The sequence below is a fragment of the Macaca fascicularis genome, chromosome 18 (assembly GCF_037993035.2).
Source record: "Macaca fascicularis isolate 582-1 chromosome 18, T2T-MFA8v1.1".
Taxonomy (NCBI): domain Eukaryota; kingdom Metazoa; phylum Chordata; class Mammalia; order Primates; family Cercopithecidae; genus Macaca; species Macaca fascicularis.
The window spans coordinates 24,952,349-24,968,055 of NC_088392.1; the positions used below are offsets into that span (position 1 = coordinate 24,952,349).

Consider the following 15,707-nt stretch of genomic DNA (forward strand, 5'->3'; position numbering starts at 1 on the left):
AGCCAAAGGAGGCTGAAAAAGTATTGTCAGAAATGTCGAAAACAAAAGGAGACAGCATAGAATAGAAGCAAGAGAGAGTGGTGCCCTCAAAGCCAAGAGAACAGAGAGTGCCAAGCGGAGACAATGAGTGTAACCTGCTCTATCAGGAAATGGAGGGCTCAGTCAGATAAGGAAGTAAATACAGTAGACAGGAAGTGAAGGGAATGGTTTTGCTTGGTTGGTCAGTTTGTTCTTTGAAGAGACTTTTGTATATGCATAGGCTGAAAGGAAGAGATAAGAGAGGTTAAAGACAGAATCTAGTTGAGAAGAAAAGATGAAAAAATAGCATATCCTTAAAGAGCAATACAAAATAAGTCAATATATAACAAATGCTTTATGGACTGTGTTGATGTGGAAGATTATGATGGCCTCCAATGATTAAAAGTTTCAGGAAGGCACAAAGCATAGGCAACCCTACTGAGGATGGACTGTACACCTCTTCATTTCTATCTCCAAATGAAGTGGCTTTGGAGGTAGTCATGCTGTGTCTTTCTTGGGTTGATTCTCCATTCTTATTTACAGTCATGTTGATGTGATAATAGTATCACCTAAGAGGAAGGCTTACTGTAAGGAAAAAATAGTTTAGAGCAACTAGAAGAGTGCCAGTTAGCACTTGAAGTACATTGGGCTGCTTTTTTTATTGCCAGGTTTCCAACCAATAAGACATTGGTTGTAAGCCAGTCAAGTTCACAGCATGACCACCATCTCCCCTCCATTTTCCACCAGTATTTCTATGATGAATTGTATGTCTGGGCAATGTGGAGGTGCTCTCCTCAAGGCTATTTTAAGAATTGTTCTTATAACATGGTTCATCAGGTATTAAACTACGTAGAATAAATATAAGGAATTTTTCTTGCATGAAGTTTTTTCTCTAGCGGCTGTCAGCTTGGTGAAGAACATCATAAATCACCCTGACAGCTGTAGTGGCTGGTCCAGAGTAGTTCTGCCAAAATGGAGAGTTAGAAATTCACAGAATATTGTCTCATTTCTACTCCTTGCACTAATTGTACCCAGACTGGTTAATGACATATATCCAAGGAATAGCAAAGTAAGGAAATCGAGGTTATGCTGACAAAGATATAGAATCCATTTCTGAATGCTGATGGGGCTAGGAAAGCTAATGTAATGGGAGGTGCTAATATGATAAAAACAGTCAAATGATCAAAAATAGTTCCTACTAAATAGCATTGATATAACACATTATAGAACATGTTCATACACCATAATTCTTATGTTTTGCGTATCAAATCTGCATCAGGTATTTTTCCCTGTGATACAAAATGAGAAACTGAAGACTACTCAGGTTTCCTCAGGCAAGGAGTGGGCCCAGACTAGACACCAGTCTTCTGCCCCAATCCCATCTCCCTGCTTTGGACCACATTATAACTATTGCTTTCTTGATTTGTCTCCAAAAAGAACACTCTTTTCTGATGGTTTCTGCCAGAGTATAAATGTGGTCCTTCCTTCATTGAAATACTAATAATAGCTCACATTTACTTGGAACTTAAATTATACCATGCTTTGCTCTAAGGTCTTTATATTAAATCTCTGAGGTAAGTACTATGATAATTCCTATACTAGGAATGATAAATCTGAGGCATTGAAAGGTTAAGAAACTGTCTTGAGGTCACATACCTAGTAAGTGGTGGAGGTGATGAATGCCAAGTCCTGTGCCAAATGCTTTTACGTGGATTATTTCATTTAATTTTGACCAAAATCCACATTACTACGCTGCTAGGTATTCACATTCTCCCTGTTTTTCGTAGGTGCAAAAGATGTAGTTTAGAGATATGTATTATAATAAAACCTGAATCAGGTCACTTATGTGTTAGTATAAAACAAGTTTCTGTCCACCTGGAGCTAATAATGAAACCTAAACAGGCAACTTAAATAGTATAATAAAGACATTAGGGACTCTACATAATGAATGACTGAGATCATTGTATCTGACACATTTAACTTCTGAAATATTTCATTCAGATTTTATTTTGGAAGCAATTTCTCAATGAAACAATTCCTTCATTGCTAACATACTATATGGATTATTCTTTGTGTTTTTGTTTTGTTTTTTTTGAGGCAGGGTCTGGCTCTGTTGCCCAGGTTGGAGTGCAGTGGCACAATCTCAGCTCGATGCAGCCTCCACCTCCCAGGCTTAGGTCATCCTCTACCCCTAGCCTCCCAAGTAACTGGTACTACAGGCATGCACCACCACACTGGCTAATTTTTGTATTTTTAGTGGAGATGGGGTTTTGCCATGTTGACTGGGCTGGTCTTAAACTCCTGGGCTCAAATGATTCACCTGCTTCAGCCTCCCAAAGTACTGGGATTACAGGTGTGAGCCACTGTGGCCGATGTGCATGGCTTATTCTTGATAAGCTAGTTTTATAAACTCCAGTTGTATTGCTAAAAGATAAGACCATATAGATGACCAATCCTGGCTTTTACTGCTATATTCAGCAGATTCTTACCTTCTGCCTCTGATATGAAGACTGCTAGTTATTCTTCATAGTCTGTTGTGGGCTTGAAAATCAGTCAAACATTTCAAAATTGTGGTTAAAGACAAAAGAGGCACTTATAAACCTCAGGAACATACACATAAATAGAATATATTTTTTAAACCTACAATTAACTACTAGTAAAATTATAAACAAGATGTCTCCAGAAGACAAGAGCAAATTTAAAATGTATTTATACTAATAGAAGAGAAAGAAAGTAGGGAAATCAAAATATCAGAAATTGTTCATTCATTTAATATTTATTTGTTGAGTATCTCCAATGAGACAATCACTCTTATGGTGGCAAACACACAAATAATTCAACACTTGAAAGTGGATTGAATTTCCTAATGAAAGGCATAATATTCATGTTGTAATAAAAATAAAATCCAATTATATTCTTTCCACCAAAGACACACACAAAGCAAAATAGCTTGGGTACATTGGAAATTAAAGGAAAGCTGAGAAATTCCCAAGCAAAGGCTAAGAAAAAGAGAGTCAGAGTGGAAATGTCAGACTTAAAGGAGAAAAGTCACAGAATAAGAATAATAGGGTAACTTTATACTGATAAAAATTATACTTTTTATATCAGGTATATGAGTCATAAACCATTATATATCAAATAATACTTTATCAAGAAGCATACATGAAACACAGTTGTATTCTTCCTCCTTACCCTTAGAGGTTTCCATCAAGAATTGACCGTATTACACATTCCCATAAGATTATAATAATAAAGCTGAAAAACATTGTAGTCATTATAGTGTCATGGTGCAACACCTTACCCACGTGACCATGGTGATGCTGGTAAAAATAAACCTACTGCACTGCCAGTTGTGTAAAAGCACAGCATATACAATTATATACAATACATAATACTTGATAATGATACTAATTACATCACTGGTTTACATATTTGCTATATTATATTTTAATCTTTATTTTAGAGATGGCAGCTCCATGCATGCTTTTGCTGCTGAAGACCCAGTAGGACAAGATGTGGAGGTGGAGGTAGAAAACAGTGATACTGGTGATCCTGGCTCTGAGTAGACTTTGGCTAATGTGTGTGTTTGTGTCCCAGTCTTTAACAAAAAAAAAAATTTTTAAGTAAATAAATTTTTAAATAGAAAAATATGTAGAACAAGGATAAAAAGAAGTATTTTGCACAACTATACCATGTGTTTTTGTTTTAAGCTAAGTGTTATTACAAAAGAGTCAAAAATTAAAAAAATAAATAAATAAGTAGCCCCAATGCCCATGAGTCAATGAGTGGATAAAGAAATTGTGGTTATATATATACACCATGGAATACTATTCAGTCATAAAAAGGAATGAAATAATGGCATTCACAGCAACCTAGATGGAATTGGAGACCATTATTCTAAGTGAAGTTAGCTCAGGAATGGAAAACCAAACATCATATGTTCTCACTCGTAAGTGGGAGCTAAGCTATGAGGATGCAAATGCATAAGAATGATATAATGGGCTTTACGGATTTGGGGGAAGGGTGGGGGAGGGTGATGGATAAAATACTATAAACTGAGTTTGGTGTATACTGCTCGTGTGATGGGTGTGCCAAAATCTCACAAATCACCAGTAAAGAACTTACTCATGCAACCAAACACCACCCATTCCCCCAAAACCAGCAGAAATTAGGAAGAGAGCAGCGGATCTCCCAGCACAGTGCTTGAGCTCTGCTAAGGGCATACTGACTCCTGTAGTGGGTCCCTGATCCCCATGCCTCCTGACAGGGAGACTCCTCCCAGCAGAAGTCAACAGCCACCTCATACAGGAGAGCTCTGGCTGGCATCTGATGGGTGCCTCTCTGGGACAAAGCTTCCAAAGGAAGGAGCAGGCAGCAATCTTTGCTGTTCTGCAGCCGCCACTGGTAACACCCAGGCAAACAGAGTCTGGAGTGGAGCCCCAGCAAACTCCAGCAGACCTGCAGAAGAGGGACCTGACTATTAGAAGGAAAACTAACAAACAGAAAGCAATAGCATCAACATCAACAAAAAGGATGACCACACAAAACTGCCATCCAAAGGTCACCAGCAGCAAAGACCAAAGGTAGATAAGTCCACAAAGATGAAAAACCAGTGCAAAAAGGCTGAAAATTCCAAAAACCAGAATGCCTCTTCTCCTCCAAAGAATCACAACTCCTCAACAGCAAGGGAACAAAATTGGATGGAAAAGGAGTTTGATGAATTGACAGAAGTAGGCTTCAGAAGGTGGATAATAATAAATCCCTCTGAGCTAAAAGAGCATGTTCTAACCCAATACGAGGAAGCTGAGAACCTTCATAAAAGGTTAGAGGAATTGCTAACTAGGATAGCTGGTTTAGAGAAGAACATAAATGACCTGATGGAGCTGAAAAACACAGCACAAGAGCTTCATGAAGCATACACAAGTATCAATAGCTGAATTGATCAAGTGGAAGAAAGGATATCAGAGATTGAAGATCAAATTAATGAATTAAAGTGTGAAGACAAGATTAGAGAGTAAACAATGAAAAGGAATGAGCAAAGACTCCAAGAAATATGGGACTATGTAAAAAGACCAAACCTACATTTGATTGATGTACCTGAAAGTGACAGAGAGAAGGGAACCCAGTTGGAAAATACTCTTCAGGGTATTATCAAGGAGAACTTTCCCAACATAGCAAGAGGCCAACATTCAAATTCAGGAAACACACAGAACACCACAAAGATACTCCTTGAGAAGAGCAACCCCAAGACACATAATCATCAGATTCATTAAGGTTGAAATGAAAGAAAAAATGTTAAGGTGAGCCAGAGAGAAAGGTCGGGTTACCCACAAAGGGAAGCCCATCAGACTAACAACGGATCTCTCCGAAGAAATCCTACAAGCCAGAAGAGAGTGAGAGCCAATATTCAACATTCTTAAAGAAAAGAATTTTCAACCCAGAATTTCATATCCAGCCAAACTAAGCTTCATAAATGAAGGAGAAATAAAATCTTTTCCACGCAAACAAATGCTGAGGATTTCGTCACCATCAGGCCTGCCTCACAAGAGCTCCTAAAGGAAGCACTAAATGTGGAAAAGCAAAACTGTTACCAGCCACTGCAAAAACAAACCAAAATGTAAAGACCATTGACACTATGAAGAAACTGCATTAACTAACGGGCAAAATAACCAGCTAGCATGATAATGACAGGATCAAATTCACACATAACAATATTAACCTTAAATGTAAATGGACTAAATGCCCCAATTAAAAGACACAGACTGGCATATTGGATAGAGTCAAGACCCACTGGCGTGCTGTATTCAGGAGACCCATCTCACATGCAAAGACACACATAGGCTCAAAATAAAGGGATGGAGGAAGATTTGCCAAGCAAACGGAAAGCAAAAAAAAAGCAGCGGTTGCAGTTCCAGTCTCTGATAAAACAGATTTTAAACCAACAAAGATCAAAAAAGACAAGGAAGGGCATTACATAATGGTAAAGGGATCAATACAACAAGAACAGCTAATTATGTTAAATACATATGCACCCAATACAGGAGCACGCAGATTCATAAAGCAAGTTCTTAGAGACCTACAAAGAGACTTAGACTCCCACACAATAATAGTGGGAGACTTTAACACCCCACTGTCAATATTAGACAGATCAATGAGACAGAAAATTAACATGGATATTCAGGATTTCAACTCAGCTCTGGACCAAGTGGACCTAATAGACATCACAGAACTCTCCACTCCAAATAAACAGAATACACATTCTTCTCGGCACCACATAGCACTCATTCTAAATCAACCACATAACTGGAAGTAAAACACTCCTTAGCCAATGAATAAGAACAAAAATAATAATAAACAGTCTCTCAAACCAGAGTGCCATCAAATTAGAACTCAGGATTAAGAAACTCACTCAAAACCATACAACTACATGGAAACCGAACAACCTGTTCCTAAATGACTACTGGGTAAATTATGAAAATAAGACAGAAATCAGTAAGTTCTTTGAAACCAATGAGAAGCAAGACACAATGTACCAGAATTTCTGGGACAGAGCTAAAGCAGTGTTTAGAGGGGAATTTATAGCACTAAATGCCCACAGAAGAAAGTGGGAAAGATCTAAAATCGACACCCTAACATCACAATTAAAAGAACTAGGCATGGTGTAGTGGCTCACGCCTGTAATCCCAGCACTTTGGGAGGCCAAGGCAGGTGGATCATGAGATCAAGAGATGAAGACCATCCTGGCTAACATGGTGAAACCCCGTCTCTACTAAAAATACAAAAAAATTAGCCAGGCAAGGTGGTGGGCACCTGTAGTCCCAGCTACTCGGGATGCTGAGGCAGGAGAATGGCATGAACCCACGAGGCAGAGCTTGTGGTGAGCCGAGATGGTGCCACTGCACTCCAGTCTGGGCAACAGAGCAAGACTACTTCTCAAAATAAATAAATAAATAAATAAATAAATAAATAAATAAATAAATAAATAAATAACTGGAGAAGCAAGAGAAAACAAATTCAAAATCTAGAAGAATACAAGAAATAACTAAAATTAGAGCAGAACTGAAGGAGACAGAGACACGAAAAATCCTTCAAAAAAATCGATGAATCCAGGAGCTGGTTTTTTGAAAAGATTAACAAAATAGATAACCACTAACCAGACTAATAAAGAAGAAAAGAGAGAAGAATCAAATAGACACAATAAAAAAATGATAAAGAGGAGATCACCACTGATCCCACAGAAATACAAACTACCGTCAGAGAATATTATAAACACCTATACGCAAATAAACTAGAAATTCTAGAAGCAGTGGGTAAATTCCTGGACACGTATGTCCTCTCAAGACTAAACCAGGAAGAAGTCAAATCCCTGAAGATACCAATAACAAGTTCTGAAATTGAGGCAGTAATTAATAGCTTCCAACCAAAAAAAGCCTAGGACCAGATGGATTCACAGCCGAATTCTACCAGAGGTACAAAGAGGAGCTGGTACCATTCCTTCTGAAACTATTACAAACAATTGAAAATGAGGGACTCCTCCCTAACTCATTTTATGAGGCCAGCATCATCCTGATACCAAAACCTGGCAGAGACACAACAAAACAAGAAAATTTCAGGCCAATATCCCTGATGAACATTGATGCGAAAATCCTCAATAAAATACTGGCAAACCAAATCCAGCAGCATATTAAAAAGCTTATCCACCACAATCAAGTAGGCTTCATTCCTGGGATGCAAGTCTGGTTCACTATACACAAATCAATAAAAGTAATCCATCACATTAACAGAACTAATGACAAAAACCACATGATTATCTCAATAGATGCAGAAAAAACCTCCAATAAAATTCAATATCCCTTCATGCTAAAAACACTCAATAAACTAGGTATTGATGGAACGTATCTCAAAGTAATAAGAGCTATTTGTGACAAACCCACAGCCAATATCATGCTGAATGGGCAAAACTGGAAGCATTCCCTTTGAAAACTGGCACAAAACAAGGATGCCCTCTCTCACCACTCCTATTCAACATAGTATTGGAAGTTCTGGCCAGGGCAATCCGGCAAGAGGGAGAAATAAAGGGTATTCAAATAGGGAGAGAGGAAGTCAAATTGTCTCTGTTTGCAGATGTCATGATTGTATATTTAGAAAACCCCATTGTCTCAGCCCAAAAACTCCTTAAGCTGATGAGCAACTTCAGCAAAGTCTCAGGATACAAAATCAATGTGCAAAAATCACAAGCATTCCTGTACACCAATAATAGGAAAACAGAGAGCCAAATCATGAGCAAACTCCCATTCACAAGTGTTACAAAGAGAATAAAACACTCAGGAATACAACTTACAAGGGATGTGAAGGACTTCTTCAAGGAGAACTACATACCACTGCTCAAGGAAATAAGAGAGGACACAAACAAATGGAAAAATACTACATGCTCATGGATAGGAAGAATCAGTATTGTGAAAATGACCATACTGCCCAAAGTAATTTATAGATTCAATGCCATATTTTTACTGTATCTTTTCTATATTTACTCAAATATGTGTTGAAATTGCCTACAGTATTTGATATGGTTTGGCTGTGTCCTCACCCAAATCTCGTTTTGAATTCCCACATGCTGTGGGAGGGATGGGGTGGGAGTTAATTCAATAATGGGGGCAGGTCTTTCCCATGCTGTTCTCAAGATAGTGAGTAAGTCTCAAGAGATCTGATGGTTTTATAAGGGAGAGTTTCCCTACACGAACTCTCCCTTTGCCTTCCACCATCCATGTAAGACATTACGTTGCTCCTCCTTGCCTCCTGCCATGATTGTGAGGCCTCCCCAACCACATGGAACTGTGAGTCAATTAAACCTGTTTCCTTTCTAAATTACCCAGTCTCAGGCATGTCTTTATCAGCAACATGAAAATGGACTAATACAGTATTCAATACAGTAACATGCTATATAGATTTCTAGCCTAGAAATAGTAGGCTATACCATACATCCCAAGTGTGTGGTAGGCTACACCATCTAGGTTTGGAATACAATCTATGATCACACAACAGTAAAACTGCTAAAGAATGCATTTCTCAGAAGCAAGGCATTACTAAAGTCGTAAGAGGGAAATCTGCCTCAAGGCAGTATTAGTGAGTGAGGGAGAGTCAGGGCAGGTTTCTATATGACAGACAACACCCAGGAAAAACTGAATGAACTTTAGGATACATCTAAAGAGATTTATATCTAGGCAACCAACCCACAGTCAGACTGTCCAAAGACAAAGAGAGTATCTTGAAAGAAGCAAGAGAAAAGCATCTCTTCAGGGACAAGGGATCCCTAATGAGATCCCCAGCTGAGTCCTGAGTCCTGAGCAAAGTTTTGTATACAATTGAAATTAAGTATTAATTCAAACTAATTGTCTTAAGTTAAAATGTTAACTGTAGTCCTCAGGACAACCACTAAGAAAGTAAATTTAAAATATAGAGCAAAAGAAATAAGATAATTAATAGGGTATATCAGAAAATACCTATTTAACACAAAAGAATGCAGTAATGAAAGAATAGATGAACAAAAAAGACATAGAAAATAAATTTTAAAGTAGTAGATGTAAAACCTATCTTATCAATAATTGTATCAAATATAATTCATTTAAATTTTCATTAAATGCCTGTGAAAATATATAAGTTAAGTTTGAGTAGTTAACTCTTTGGAGAAGCGCTCTCATCAGTCTAATACAGCCTATTAAATTTGCCTGAGAAACAAATCAGTGGCAAAAACATACTTGTCTTGAGGCAGAAGAATCTCTTCAGGAAGAGTTTCCAGCCTTTCCATGAGGTCCCCTCCCAAGTAGGGACACCCAGTGTTTGTTCAAAACAGGGCTTAGACTGCCATTTCCTTTCCAACAGAGTACTCTTTGAAGCCACCAGAGTTTCTTCATCAATATCTTTTATGCTGTCTCCATATGAAGGTTGCAGCTCTGAGTAAACTGTATAGCAGGAAGCAAAGGAGAGCTGGCACTTTGGTATGTGGCCTCTTGGGAAGTGTAGCCCTAACATGTGGAGGATGGCAGTTGTAGGTGGAGGTGGGGTCAGTGTAGAAAATGCATCATGGGACTGCAACATGGTAGACAATCATTGTTTTTGACAACTGTGCCCCTGTTTCCTTTTGGAAAATTACCTTCCCCCATCATGTGGAGTCTGGGACAGTCAATCAAAGAATCCTGCCCTCTCCTTAGCCAATGATGCCAATCACTCTCATTCTCAAAGCTGATTCATCCCATGGGCAGCAAGTATAAGTACACTCGTCACTGACAGCTGCTACTGACATCTCCACATCTGCTGGCTCCTGGCTTTTCTGAGCCCAGTTCTCCTTGCTAAACTTACCTATATTTAAATTTTTGGTATTTGCTTCATCATGGATTTTTTTCACATTCATTTAAAACACGAACTATTGCATTAAAACATTATTTATCTTGATTCGTGAGCTTTTTGATGTCACTTAAATTTGGCATCTGAGGAAACTGCTTCACTTGCCTCATCATGTTCCTGGCCTATCTCTAGCCTTTGATCCTGTAAATGAACTCTATTTTGCTTTAAATAATCAAAATTGTAACCTAAAGAACCTGGCTTATTCAAGGAAAAGAAGAATGAAAATCTAATATAATACATCAAAAGAAAAATGCTGCTGCTCACTTGGCAATCTCAAGAAGAAAACTAGAAAAACTAATAAGGTCTCTTAGTAAGGTGGCTGGTCCCAAAATATACAAATATTATGACTTTAATATAAGAAATATGAAATATCCCAATTAAATGCAATGAAAAAGTATACCATTTACTTTAGACATACATATATGTAACCTAGAAATTAAATTAACAAAAAATTGCAGGCCCTGTATGAGAAAAATTATAATACTTTATTGAGGTACGTAGCACAGGCCTAAATAGATGGTGAGATTCAATCCAGGAACCCATATTCCTGGGTTGGAGCATTCAATATTATAAAAATGTCTGTTTTTCTAAAGATTTAATGTTTGATTTTTATGCAGTTCTAATCAAAACCTCTTACAATATTTTAATTGGCCAACTTATCCTAAAGTTAATCTAGAAAAATAAACTTCTGAGAGCCAGGAAGCTTTAAAAGGATGATTCGCTCTGTCAGATTATAAAGTAAATTATAAAACTATAAGATTTTAGAGTATTTAACAGGTAACTTTCATCCTAGAACAGATCAATGAAACAGATCAAATAATCTTTTTGAAATAAACTACTGTAGAGATATGAGAAATTAGTATAAATTAAATTAGGAATTGCAATTCAGTTGCAAATGATGGATTAATTAATGTATGCTATTGTGACAGTTAGGTAGCCATTTAGAAGAAAATTAAAATTTCTAGGTTACTCATGCACCAAAATAAATCCCAGAAGAATTGAAGTGTTAAAAGTGAATGCTCATACACATATGCATTGTTGACTACTTAAACAAGGATTGCTCTTTCAAAATAAGATAATAAAGTCAGAAAATTGTGGAAAACATTGGCCTATTTAATTATAAGAAAATAGAAAATATCAATTATCTAATTAATTAAAATGATGTGAAAACACTAAATAATCCATTAAACAGAGAGGGGAAATAATGAAAGAATTTGACAAAGTTCTCTCCTTGAAAAGAATATCAGCCTAAGCAGTTTTAGGACTTTGTTCTATCAAACTTTAAATAACTGATAATAAATAGATAATAATTTACCTTTAAGTAGATGCCTGGATAGAAAAATAACTTGAATTTTAAAAAGAAAGAAAATAAAGAAAAGAATGAATGTCAAATTTGACATGTCTTTAAGATAATGATATATAAAAGTCATCTTTTAATAGTATTTCATCCCAAGCGAAATGTTTAAATTATGATGCTTCCACCTATAAGTCAATATTGACAGAGTTTGAGAGAGAAAATTATGATAATCTTAGTAAATACTAAAAAGTGTATTTGATAAATTTCCAGTAAAAGCTTTCATTGTGTGAGGAAGAAAGAAAGATTCCCTAAAATGAATAAATACAATGTGATAACAACTGTTAATTTCCCCAGTATCTATTCTCCCTCCCTTCCATGGTGGGAAGATTTTTAGCCAAACATAAGATTAAAAATCACATTTATTGCTCAACAGAAAACCACGTTTGTTAGCCTCCCTTGCACAGAAGTGTTCCCATGAAATTAGATTCTGTTCAATAGGACGTGAGTGTAAGTGATGATTGCAAATTCTGGGCTGTGCCCTTAAAAAGAAGGATTGTACCCTCCCTTTTGTATTTCTTTCTTCCTAATGACTGAAACACAGAAATGATGGTAGTAGCTGGAATGGCCCTATCAGGTCATGAAATAGAAGCTCTGTATTTTCTAAGACAGAGCAGCAAGACAGAAAGATACTGAGACCCTGATAATGGCATAGGTAAGCTACTAGACCACCCAGCACTGCTTACTCCCAGACTGTTCATGTGAAACACTATTATTTGGGATTTTTCTATTATAGCAATTACATCTATATCTTAATATATATAATTACCAGAAATCTAAAGCAAGCATTATCATAGTATTTGTTTATAATCTTCCTTGAAGCATCAATAAAAGCAAAGTTGCCTGCTATTGCTATTACAAATTGACATTATACTAGCAAACTAGCCAATGAAACAAGAAAATGAAAAGAATGAGAAGGCAAGTAAAGGAACTAATTTAACATTACATTCAAATATATGATGATCTATCAAAATTTTGAAAGAATCTACTGAAAAATTATTAGTTGTCTCTCTCCAAATCCAAAGCTAGGTCCGTGTCGAAGTGTCAATGCACAAAAAATATGCCAATTTTAAAAGACATGAAAAAATAAGACGTAATTCATTATCACTATAGAACTTTAAAATACCTAGAAATAAAACTAATGAGAAGTATGCAAGACCTATACGAAGAGAAATATGAAACTTTATTGTGGGAACTTGAAGATGACCCGACTAGTGCAAAGACATACTATGTGCCTTGATGGAAAGACAATATTATAAAGAGGTCAATTTCCCCCAAAATAACATAAAATACAGAACACTCCTAATCAAAATCCCAAAAGAAATATTTTTACAGGAGCTCTATGAGCCAATTATACAGTTCATTTGAAAGAGAAAAAACAAAAGGTTGGCTGTGAAATTTTTGAAAAATTATAGTTAAAATAGATTTTCCCTACCAGTTATCAGAGCCATATATAAACAGTAATAAATACAATGTTACATTAGATCTTGGACAAAATAAAGTTCAAGAATATGTACATACGTGCCCACATACACACACACATACACAGTTTTAGGATATGGCCATGAAGATATTTCTAGACAGTAATAGACCATTCATTTATTAGAACTGGGACAACAGTATACTCCATAGGAAAAAAAAAACAACTTAGATGGTTCCCTCCACCATACAGAAAGGTTACATTTTACATAGATTAAAAGTTTAAATGTTGTTAATCTATATTGTTACGGAATAGAAAATTAGAGGAAAATCAGAAGATTTTATCTTTTTAATCATTTTTAATGAAAACTATGCTAGTACCACATAAAAATGAATAACCTCCTAACAAGGAAAGATGGCAAAACATGTTAAAAGAGAAGGAAGAGCTTGAGAGAAAACATTTGCACAGCATATAGCAGACAAAGGCTGAATATATAAAGATATAAAGTAAAGTAGGCTCAACTTAAAATTAAGAAATGAATATGAAGAGGCAATTCAAAGAAGAAGTACACATGGTCACAAACGTTGGAAAATATGTTTCACTTCATTGTAATTAGGGAAATACAAATTAAAACAGCATTGAGATTGTATTTTTCACCAGATTGGCAAATATTTTTAATTTTCATAGCATCCAGTGTGAGAAAACAGAAACTTCTCATTCACTGTTAATAGAAGTGTAAATTAGTGCAGCCTTACTTACGGACAACTTGGCAGGAACTATCAAAATTGAAATTATGAATACCCTTTCATCCACATTCCAGGAGCTTATCTTAGAGAAATACTTGCAAATAAGTGTAAAGATATCTTCACAAATTTTTGATACCATTTTTTATCATAGTAAAAATTTTAAATTGACCTAAATGTCTGCCAGAGGGGAATTTACTGGCGTAGTTTTTTTTTTTTCTTTTTTAACCCATTTTTAAAAAATGAGAATACCTGTAATCCCAGCACTTTGGGAGGCCGAGGCGGGAGGATCACAAGGTCAGGAGATCGAGACCATCCTGGCTAACACGGTGAAACCCCGACTCTACTAAAAATACAAAAAATTAGCCGGGCGTGGTGGCGGGCGCCTGTAGTCCCAGCTACTCAGGAGACTGAGGCAGGAGAATGGCATGAACCTGAGGGCAGAGCTTGCAGTGAGCCGAGATCGTGCCACTGCACTCCAGCCTGGGTGAGAGTGTGAGAATCCCTCTCAAAGAAAAAAAAAAAAATGAGAATAAAGTCATGTATCTATGCACTTAAAAACAATAAGCAAGACAAGGTGATAATGTTAATAGAAAAAAAATGAATCTGTGATGTGACAGTCTGTGTGTTTTTTAATGGTGAAATTAACTAGTTCACGTTAAGTTCCTAAATTGAATGAAATCCCTAAATTAAAATGTTATAAGGAATTCTAGAAACTTAATTATAAAGTTCACTTTGAATGTAAGTAGCAACAATGGTTAAATAAGTTACAGTACTTCTACTAAGTACAATATGCTGATATATCAGTAATTGTTATTACTGGTAACAATTTTGTACTGAAATAAATGCCTGCACAAGATATTAAATGAAAAAATAGAGAAAGGCCCTTCTCTATATGATATAGTCTCGACTACGTTGCATTAAAATACACATAATGACTCTAAACAAATACACCAAAATCATTAAGTGATTTTATATGAATGAATTTTGGGTGGTCTACCCTGTTTTCAAACGTTTTCCTCCATTTTCCAAACTTTTTAAAAGAAAGGTTTGTGAAAACAAAACTTTATTTTATAAAGCTGTTTGGAAAAGCTTGATGGCACATTCTGCAACATAAGCTGCCCAGGCACAGGACTCTGGGGATGCTAATTAGAAAATGATGAGTTAATTAAAGTTGTGTGCTTAGTCTCTATGGCAAGGATTTCCTTTAATCCAACAGTGGTTTTCTCTCCATTTGCAGAATGTGGTTTCTGGATGAAAAACTGAGAACAGACTGACCCTCTGGCCACAGCTACTCACGTCAGGGACGCACAGTTGCAGGTGCATGCTGTTTGGTTTAGTTTGCCAAGTCAAAATAGTTGTGTTTCCTGCTGTGGTGAGAGTTTCCAACTTCAGACGGGGCAAGAGAAATTCTAAACAGTTTGCCCTTTGCAGATGTATTGAAATAGTACTGAAATTTACTGGTTTTCCCTCATGTTTTTTCCATGCTTTTATCACTACCCTGAAAATAAACAAGGAGAAAAGGCGAGCATACCAAATGTGTTCTCAGTTGTTGAGCAAAAGGAGGTTTTCCTGAGTAGTATGACTGCTCCAGTGCTCCTGGCTTGACATGAGAGCAAACAGAGAGAAATATAAAAGCCACGCTTTTCCCCTCCAGAACGCAACTTTATTACAGGGACTTGAATAAGACAGTAGGACTTGTACCAAAGCCACCATACAGGAATTAGGGACACTGTCTCACAGGGAGCCGCAGGAAGCCCGGAAACCTTGG

General features: G+C 36.6%; 1 protein-coding gene across 1 annotated transcript in view; it reads left to right on the top strand.

Moving 5' to 3' along the window:
• Positions 1-15,466, top strand: part of LOC123569970 (uncharacterized) — a 182,783-nt gene extending 167,317 nt beyond the window's left edge. Inside the window, exon 9 of the mRNA XM_065533760.1 lies at positions 15,177-15,466. The gene's annotated coding sequence lies outside the window, so the exon portion shown is untranslated. The remainder of the gene's footprint in view (positions 1-15,176) is intronic.
• The last annotated feature ends 241 nt before the right edge of the window (positions 15,467-15,707 follow it).